The sequence below is a fragment of the Magallana gigas genome, chromosome 1 (genome assembly GCF_963853765.1).
Source record: "Magallana gigas chromosome 1, xbMagGiga1.1, whole genome shotgun sequence".
Classification (NCBI taxonomy): Eukaryota; Metazoa; Mollusca; class Bivalvia; order Ostreida; family Ostreidae; genus Magallana; species Magallana gigas.
In genome coordinates, this window is record NC_088853.1 from 253,626 (window position 1) to 263,762 (window position 10,137).

The following is a 10,137-nucleotide window of genomic DNA, read 5'->3' on the forward strand; positions in this document are numbered from 1 at the left end:
ATTGCACCAGCCTTGACAAAACTACGGGGATATTCATAGGACGGACTCATAACTGCAAAAGAACCGAAAGGCTGGAAATGATGGTCTCTTTAATTTCATAAGGTGTCAAATGCTGAAAAATAACTCGTGAATATGGGGGGGGGGGGGGGTCCCGTCCCCAAGCATATGCGAGTACAAATACTTATACCGGTAGATAATATGGTAATTTGATAATATGACATACCCGACAATATCTATTTAAATGAGTATCAATATTAAACAGTTATGACTGTGGGCATAATAATGTAATTTGAAGTTATTTTTCACTCGGACTATCCGACTATTTGATTACAAATCAGTTTGGATACGAGTTGACTAATTCTTACAAGGAAAATAATTATGTTCACAAGGGGAAGTAACTATAAAATTACAAGAGAGAGTGTTTATCGATACCGTAATCACCACCATACCTATTAAACAACTGGTACTACTGGCCGGCGAACCTATCTCCAAGGTGCTGCTACATGTAAGAACAGAAGTTGAGGCAAAGGACTGACGTTGTGGGACTGTTTCGCCATCTTGTTTCTCAAGAGCGCTCTACCTGCTTGACATGGTGGTGACTTTTTCTTCCCTTTCGGCACTTGACAATGGATGTTTTCCTAAAGATTTCGTCGATGTACGAATCTGATGATTCATCAGTCCAAGAGCACTAAATTCTTATAGATCTACTTCGCTACTTCACTCGAATCCGACATGTTGTCTCCAACGCAGCTTGGCGCGTTCAGAATTCTCTCGATTTTTGATTTGCTAAATTTGCGCGTAGAGCTCTCTCTCTCTCTCTCTCTCTCTCTCTCTCTCTCTCTCTCTCTCTCTCTCTCTCTCTCTCTACCAATTGTTATAGTCAAATATTTTTTATTTGCTTTGTGAGTTTGTGGGGTTTTTTAGGGTCTTCCGTTTCCAACGGAAGACCCTCTTGTTATTCTTCGGTTTCTTTTTATTATTATTAGGGTCTTCCGTTTCCAACGGAAGACCCTCTTGTTATTCTTCGGTTTCTTTTTCATTATTATTAGGGTCTTCCGTTTCCAACGGAAGACCCTTTTGTTTTTCTACGGTTTCTTTTTTTTCTTATTCTTATTATTATTATTCTTTTTATTTTTTTTCCAACTCAAATATTTCAAAAACGCTTGCATCGATTGTTTTGAAATTTACAGATTTAATGTGTATTTAAAAGATCTCTATGATGTGAAAAAATTAATTGATGACGTCATCAATTTCGTCAGATATCGACGTTTTTCACGTTTTAAAAAGTGATTTTGTCCGGGGCTTTTCTCATTTTTGATTTAAGATAAAGCTATGAGATTTACAGAGAAGGTAGAACTATCGTTTTACTTATGACATAAGGCTGGAAACTCAATTCGGACACTTCCGGTCGAAACCGGAAGCAAAACCAATTTTTTTGAATTTTCGTGTTTTTCAATTTTAAAAACTTTATGGACGTATCTTACAGTAACTTTCATGCTGAGTTCAAAACTGAAATCCGTTTTTGAATCGGACGATGCATTACAGAGATATCGGGGTTTAAAAATTGATTTTTCCGGAAATTTTGATTCCGTGTCCTTGGTTTAAAAAATAGCGTAATGTTCAAAGTAAAATTAACTCGTACCAAAAATAATTGCTAAGTCGTACTTCAACATATTCGGATTTTTTTTGTTAAGTTGTTCTTGAAATCGGAAAGGTTTTTGTTAAGTCGTACTTAAAATCATTCGTATTTTGTTAAGTCGTACCAGGAATAATTCGATTATTTCATCTTTTTATTTTAGTTACTCTTGTTATTGGTTTAAGAGCTCTGCTTCTAACATGAACTTCCAGCATTACTTCCGACATTAACGGAAGACCCACTCGTTGCTTTGCAACGAGCTTTGCTCTAGTTATTATTCTTTTTCTTTTCTTCTGACTCCTTTTTTACTTCATAACTCAAAAGGTTTTAAACCGATTTTGATGAAATTTTCAGAGATTTTTGCAAATTGGCGTCCCTCAAAAATGTTAAAGTTTTAAAGAGAACGTCACCCCCGTTTTGACGTGACGTCATTTTTAAAAATTTCAAAAAGTCATTTTGTCCCGGACTTTTCTCAAAAGCGCTTTAAGATAGAGGCTTGAAATTTTCAGTGATAGTGATTTGGTCGATTTACCTCTGTAATAAGGCCGAAAATGAAAATCTGTCACTTCCGGTCGAAACCGGAAATGAAACAAAATTTTCGAAAAAATGAATTTTCTGATCAAATCAAAAATGAATATGTGTTTTGTAGAGCTGATTAGGCTGAATCTAACACTGAAAGCCGTATTAAAATCGGACCATGCATTACAGAGATATCGGGGTTTAAAAATTGATTTTTCCGGAAATTTTGATTCCGCGTCCTTGGTTTAAAAAATAGCGTAACGTTCAAAGTAAAATTAACTCGTACCAAAAATAATTGTTAAGTCGTACAGTAACACATTCGGATTTTTTTTGTAAAGTCGTTCTTGAAATCGGAAAGGTTTTTGTTAAGTCGTACTTAAAATGATTCGTATTTTGTTAAGTCGTACCAGGAATAATTCGATTTTTTTATCTTTTTATTTTAGTTACTCTTGTTATTGGTTTAAGAGCTCTGCTTCTTAAAGGAACTTCCAGCTTTACTTCCGAAATTAACGGAAGACCCACTCGTTGCTTTGCAACGAGCTTTGCTCTAGTTTTTTTTCTTTTTCTTTTTTTTCTGACTCCTTTTCGGCTTCATAACTCAAAAAGTTTTCAACTTATTTAAAGGAAACTTTCAGGGATTATGTGCAATTATAATGCCTCAAAGATGTTAAAGTTTCCATAACAACGTCACTTCCGTTTTGACGTTACGTCATTTTTAAACTTTAAAAAAAGTAATTTTGTCCGCGACATTTCTCAAAAACGCTTTAAGATAGAGTCTTGAAATTTTCTGTGGTTATGAATTTGGCAATTTACATGTGCAATAAGGCTGGAAATAAAAATCCGTCACTTCCGGTCGAAACCGGAAGTGAAAAAAAATTTTCGAAAAAATGAATTTTCCGATCAAATCAAAAATGAATATGTGTTTTATAGAGCTTATCAAGCTGAATCTAACACTGAAATCCATTTTAAAATCGGACAATGCATTAAAGAGATATCGGGGTTTAAAAATTGATTTTTCCGGAAATTTTGTTTCCGCGTCCTTGGTTTAAAAAATAGTGTAATGTTCAAAGTAAAGTTAACTCGTACCAAAAATAATTGTTAAGTCGTACTTGAACACATTCGGATTTTTTTTGTTAAGTCGCTCTTGAAATCAAGAAGGGTTTTGTTAAGTCGTACTTAAAATCATTCGGATTTTGTTAAGTCGTACCAGGAATAATTCGATTTTTTCATCTTTTTATTTTAGTTACTCTTGTTATTGGTTCAAGAGCTCTGCTTCTTACAGGAACTTCTAGCTTTACTTCCGCCATTAACGGAAGACCCACTCTTTGCTTTGCAACGAGCTTTGCTCTAGTTATTATTATTAGGGTCTTCCGTTTCCAACGGAAGACCCTTCTGTTTTTCTACGGTTTCTTTTTTTTCTTATTCTTATTATTAGGGTCTTCCGTTTTCCAACGGAAGACCCTTTTGTTTTTCTTCGGTTTCTTTTTATTATTATTATACTTTTTCTTTTTTTTCTGACTCCTTTTTTGCTTCATAACTCAAAAAGTTTTCAACCGATTTCAATGAAACTTGCAGAGATTTTAGCAAGTTATCGTCCCTCACAGATGTTAAAGTTTTAAAGACAACGTCACTTCCGTTTTGACGTGACGTCATTTTAAAATTTTTAAAAAAGTCATTTTGTCCGGGACTTTTCTCAAAAACGCTTTAAGATAGAGGCTTGAAATTTTCAATGGTTATTATTTGGTCAATTTACCTCTGTAATGAAGCTATATAATAAAAATCTGTCACTTCCGGTCGAAACTGGAAGCGAATCAAATTTTTTGAAAAAATGAATTTTTTGATCAAACAAAAAACGTATACGTATTTTGTAGAGCTTAATAAGCTGAGTCTAATGCTGAAAACCGTTTAAAATTCGGAGGATGCATTACAGAGATATCGAGGTTTAAAACCTGATTTTCCCGGAAATTTTGATGCCGCGTTCTTGGTTTCAAAAATAGTGCAAAATTCACACTGAAAGTAACTTCTACTGTAACAATTCGTACTGATCATAAAACTTTTTAAAAAACATAAAATTATATGCATATTATATAGTTTGCAAAGCTAAATACAAAACTTCAATTCGTTTTAAAATCGGATACTGCATTGCAGAGATATCGGGATTTAAATATTGATTTTTCCGGAAATGTTGATTCCTCGTTATTGGTTTAAAAAATAGTGCAAAATTCACACTTAAAGTAACTCCTGCTGAAAAGATTTTGTACAGGTCATAAAACCGAACTCCTTTTTTATATAGTTAATCAGAGTGTTTATTGAAACAATTTCGTTAATTCGATCGATAATTACGTTGTTAGTTTTTATTAGTCTTATTAGTTTTAATCGAAATAATTATCGTACGATTCACCATGTCAACTCGCCATGTTTTGACTGCGAGCAACAGCTGATAGCGGTGTGTCAGAAGAATGGCCTGCAAGACGGCGATAGTGGAAATTTCAGCTCAACTAACGTATGACAGATTATAAAGGTATGTTTCAATACAGGATATGTCGTATTGACTTTTTCTCTTCAAAGTGTTTGTGCACTTTTCAATCTAATCCGACATTCCTCTGACTCTAACCTCCGCTTTTGACGTGCGTAACAATATAAAAGCGGGCATTTGAGTCAGAGAAATCTCGGGATATCATCTGTCCAATGTATTTTCACGTGTATGTTTTGCACACTACTCTTTTGAATTTCTATTATTATGTATATGTATGTCTTATTTTGTATTGAACAACACACCACACACTGTAAAACAGTGCAATTAAAAGGGGTGGGGGTCCAAAGGCACACAAGAGTAGAATGTTGTAATTAGAGTGCATGTTTGCATGATGATAACTTTACCCTAAATATTTGAAAATAGCACCTCCACTTAATTAATGAATTAAAGAACTCAGACAGGCTTGTGCTTAATTAAATAAATATATTTGACATGGTAAATATTCAGTCTAAATAAAATTAGAACTTTTGTCTGGCTCGCCGTTATATATGATAACCGCCTGTGAAAGAGCGTGTAAAACAGAGTGCAAGATGAAAAGAACTTTAAGTTCAGATTTTAGGTTAATGTTCCCTGATATCTATAAAACATTCTTCTCAAGATTTGATTATTTCACAGAACACAGAAATTCTTTGAGATTTAGTTTATCTTTTATATATATTGAATTTTATTGATTCATTTTAGGTAAACTTTACATGCAGAACACATCTACATTGTAAACAATTTTTACAGTAAGACAAATGTATGTAATAATTTTTACTACAATAGCCTCAGGTCTCTCTCTCTCTCTCTCTCTCTCTCTCTCTCTCTCTCTCTCTCTCTCTCTCTCTCTCTCTCTCTCTCTCTCTCTCTCTCATGCTTTTAATCTTGGCAAAGCATCACAGAGCAACATCATTTTGTGCATATCTCTATCTAGGAAAAGAAATCAACAATGCTTTAAATTTCAAAATGAGCATGTATTATCATGCAATCCCTCATTTTTTCATTGTGCAATTAAAATCCAAAGCTTTGTAAAATTGTTTATGGAATTTTATACATACTAAACATAATATTGTTTTTAAAACCTGTCATTAATTAGAAAAGATAAAAAAATCCTCGCTAAATTTATTAGCAAAAAAAAAACCCAGCAGAATTCATTTTAAAAAAATGGTATAGCAGAAAATTATACTTTGAGGCTGTTCGGATGAAATACTGTAAGTCGTTTTAATTCCACCGTGTTAAAATTTCATGATTTTAACTAAAGTATCAATTTCGATGGTTTTAATTTCACGCTGCTTAAAAATTCAATTGATCAGAATAGAAGCATTTAAATTTCATAATATTTGGTTAAAGTGTTCAACCTAATGCTTCTTAGGAAAATCAAAAAATAGGGGGATGGTATACATGTAAGGGTATTTCTAAGTGATGTGATGCTTTTGTCATGATAACATCATGTATATGTATGTAGTTTTGAATAAGGTTTCTTATTTAGGGAGGTTGAACAACAGTTGACCTCTAAAAGATTAGGTAAAGATGCTTTATTTATGGAGAGCCCTATAAATCTGTGTTTAATAGAGGAAAGTGGAAATGCTGGGTTCACTGAAATGGCCATATTTTTCTTAATCCTTAATGGAATTGGCAAAATGAGGTATACTTTTTCTCAGAATAGCATAAGCTTTGTAAGTTTAAGACAAGATGACTTTTCAGAGAATGTTAGTGTAAGTTTCAAGACTACATGGTATTTTCAGATTTCTCATTTAACTGTAATTTTGAGTGGATTTTGTACCAAAAGTAGTCTATTTTGGGAAAATGGATGATTTTGTTGGTTATATATGTCATTACATGATTTATTAGCTATAATATACAAGGGAAGTAAATCCCTTTTAAATGTGTAGAATGACCACCACTAGAGTAAATTGGCTTAGAAAGTAGGTATTTCCTATTCTGATGACAATTAATAGGCTTAAGTTAATTACCGAGATAAGAATTAATACTGCACAGTAAAAGAGTTTTGATCAATTGAATTATTTAAATTATAAATTTGCAGCAATTTTGCTGTCTGATTTCATGAAATAACATTAAGCAACCTGACTTATATAACTCAATTTTTTTAAAACAGCATGTTTTTCTTTCAAATAAAATTCACATGTAGACAAATGCAGTTATCAAAGTAAACAATATGTAAAAAAACTCAAGTTTTTGCTCCTTCCTATCCAAAAGTGATATTTTAGATATATTTACAGAATTCAAAAAGCCACCCCCTCTTTCCAATTGTCTCCATTACCATTACATGTTGGATATGTAAATGTACATTTGACCTTGAAATAACATCTGCTATAATAATTACTCTCGAAATGAACAAGAAACAACAAATGTTTACCCTTTTATTGTATATAGGCATCAAAAATGTAGGAAAAACATGTAAAATTTGAACATTTATCATGGAATTCTCATCCATCCCCAGGTACCCGGTTATGTTTGAATTTCATTTTAATTAAGAGCAGACATCACACTGGTAGGTCTTACTATTTTAGCAAAGTTAAAAGGAGACTAGAAACAAGAATAAATAAGATATTCACTAAATATGATTATAAGCTTACTGTTTCATGAAAACAAGAAATCACATGTATGGCGGCATGTCTTTTTGTGAAAAAAAATGTTACATTTCATCCATTTACCAAGAAAAGATCAATTTTCAATATCAGTGATGGTTGTTTTTAAGTATGTGTGAGAAATGACTTAAGGGAATTGCCACGAGTTTCATAATATTAGGTTAAAGTGTTCAAACTAATGCTTCTTAGGAAAATCAAAAAATAGGGGGAGGGTATACATGTAAGGGTATTTCTAAGTGATGTGATGCTTTTGTCATGATAATATCATGTATATGTATGTAGTTTTGAATAAGGTTTCTTATTTAGGGAGGTTGAACAACAGTTGACCTCTATAAGATTAGGTAAAGATGCTTTATTTATGGAGAGCCCTATGAATCTGTGTTAAATAGAGGAAAGTGGAAATGCTGGGTTCACTGAAATGGCCATATTTTTCTTAATCCTTTGTTAATGGAATTGGCAAAATGAGGTATACTTTTTCTCAGAATAGCATAAGATTTGTAAGTTTAAGACAAGATGACTTTTCAGAGAATGTTAGTGTAAGTTAAAGGTAGCAAGGGACAGTTTCGGATAAAGTACCCGTCAATATTTTTGTAAAATTGAGAGTTGCTGTACTTAAAGGCTTATGAGTGTTGCTAAAATTCATGAAACGATTTTTAATGATTATCATTACTTATAGGGATGTCTCTTGTTGAAGTTGATATTCAATATGTACATGTAGGCCCCCTATGTTAGGTACATGAGATTCAGAAGTAAAATGGGAAACCTGCGGCTTATAATGACTGTTGTGTTGACTTTAGACCGTGAAAATGCAAGTTACAGACGGGAAGGTAAATAACACGAAAAGTAGTTGGATGGGGCATTATAAACTATACACCGGTAAGTTTCTGACATGTGATGGTGCAACATGCACATGGTACGGAAGGTCAACCCTTTGCAGGGAATTGGCTTGGGGAGGTCTAAAAAGCTGAAAAATCATGAAAAATTAGCAAAATATGGAAGGATCAAAATCTCATAAAAACCAGTATGTAGAAAATTTTTACAGGTTTTGACTAGAAATTTTCTTCAGAAATTGGTGTTTGGCCTTATAAAGAGTGAATTAAAGGTATATGTGCTGAATGGGAACTGAGGAAATTCTAGTTACAGGGTTCCGAAGACACACGTCCCCAGGCTACAATGAAATGTATCAAAAAAACTGTCCTGTGCCATCTTATGTCACGTATCGGGATATGTCATACTAATTACACAATCGCAACTTCTCGGGCCTTTACGGCAAGCTCGGAAAAACACCTCGAATGTATTACCTAGGCGTCCATGACAACCCACCTTTTTGTAAAACTTGATATAAATAGAACGCATTTTACGATCTGTTGAGATGTGAGCTATACTTCATTAAAGTAAACGATATACACTAAAATATAACACAGAAGCAACATACAAGACTCTCTATCCGATACTAATTTAATGGGAAGCGACTCCATTTTGTATATAATTCTAACATCCGGTGATGTTAATACATTCGAGGTGTTTTTCCGAGCTTGCCGGAAAGGCCTGAGAAGTTGCGATTGACTAATTACACTGCATGGTCAGTGTATTTTTTTCAGAAATACTATGCATATGTTAATGTAAACTTTATACCGGTACATGTATTAACACAGCTTATTGATTTTTTTAATTTCAGCTATTGGTGGCCACATGGTTTTTACCTGTTGATTCTTTTCAGCTCTTGAGGTTAACCTGTCACCTCTACCCACATGCATATTCCTTAATGTGTTCTACAGACTATTTACCAGTAAAAATTAAATCGGATAATTCATGAACAGTTACTGTAATGGAACTTTAAGAAAGCATCATGCCTTGTTGTGGTTTGTGTTTGATAAGAAATTATAACAAACAAAATTATGGCTGTTTAAAGTAATTTACAATTGTTAGCTGTGAAAATTTGTTTTTCAATAAAAGTATGCAATTATGTTTCCTTTATTTTTCTTTTAGCTCACCTGAACCAAAGGCTCAAGTGAGCTTTTCTGATCACAATATTTTCATCTTCTTTTCAAGAACCACTGGGCAGATTTCAACCACATTTGGCACTAAGCACCACCACTAGGTGAAGGGGATTCAAGTTTGTTCAAATGAAGGGCCACGCCCTCTTTAAAGGGGAGATAATTGAGAATTATTGAAAATTTGTTGGTATTTTTCAAAAATCTTCTTCTCAAAAACTATTCGGCCTGAAAAGCTTAAACTTGTGTGGAGGCATCCTCAGGTAGTGTAGATTCAAGTTTGTTCAAATCATGGCCCCCGTTGGTAGGGAGGGGCCACAAGAGGGGGATCAAGTTTTACATAGGAATATATAGAGAAAATCTTTGAAAATCTTCTTCTCAAAATTTATTAGGCCAGAAAAGCACAAATTAAAGTGGAAGCATCCTCAGGTAGTGTAGATTCAAGTTTGTTCAAATCATAGTCCCAGGTGGTATGGTGGGGTCACAATGGGGGAATGGATTTTTACATAGGAATATATAGAGAAAATCTTTAAAAATCATCTTCTCAGAAACTAATAAGCCAGGAAAGCTGAAACTTATGTGGAAGCATCCTCAGGTAGTGTAGATACAAAGTTGTGAAAATCATGACCCCGGGGATAGGTTTGGGCCACAATGGGTGGGGGGGGGGGGGGGTCAAAGTTTAACATAGGAATATATAGAGTAAATATTTAAAAATCTTCTTCTCAGAAACTAATCAGCCAGATGGTTCTTTATAATTGTTAAGACTTTGGCCCCAGGACAGTTCTTTGGCCTCACAAGAAGGTTCAGAGTTTGATGTAGGTTTATATCTCATATATAAACTATTGTTAAGGATCTTTTTGAGAA

The 10,137-nt window shown here is 33.6% G+C and overlaps 1 long non-coding RNA gene across 1 annotated transcript; it reads left to right on the forward strand.

Moving 5' to 3' along the window:
- The first annotated feature begins 4,413 nt into the window (after positions 1-4,413).
- On the forward strand, positions 4,414-9,246 carry LOC136273091 (uncharacterized). The gene is made up of 2 exons (XR_010711269.1): positions 4,414-4,676; positions 8,958-9,246. It is a non-coding gene; the product is annotated as an uncharacterized lncRNA (long non-coding RNA).
- Positions 9,247-10,137: the final 891 nt, after the last annotated feature.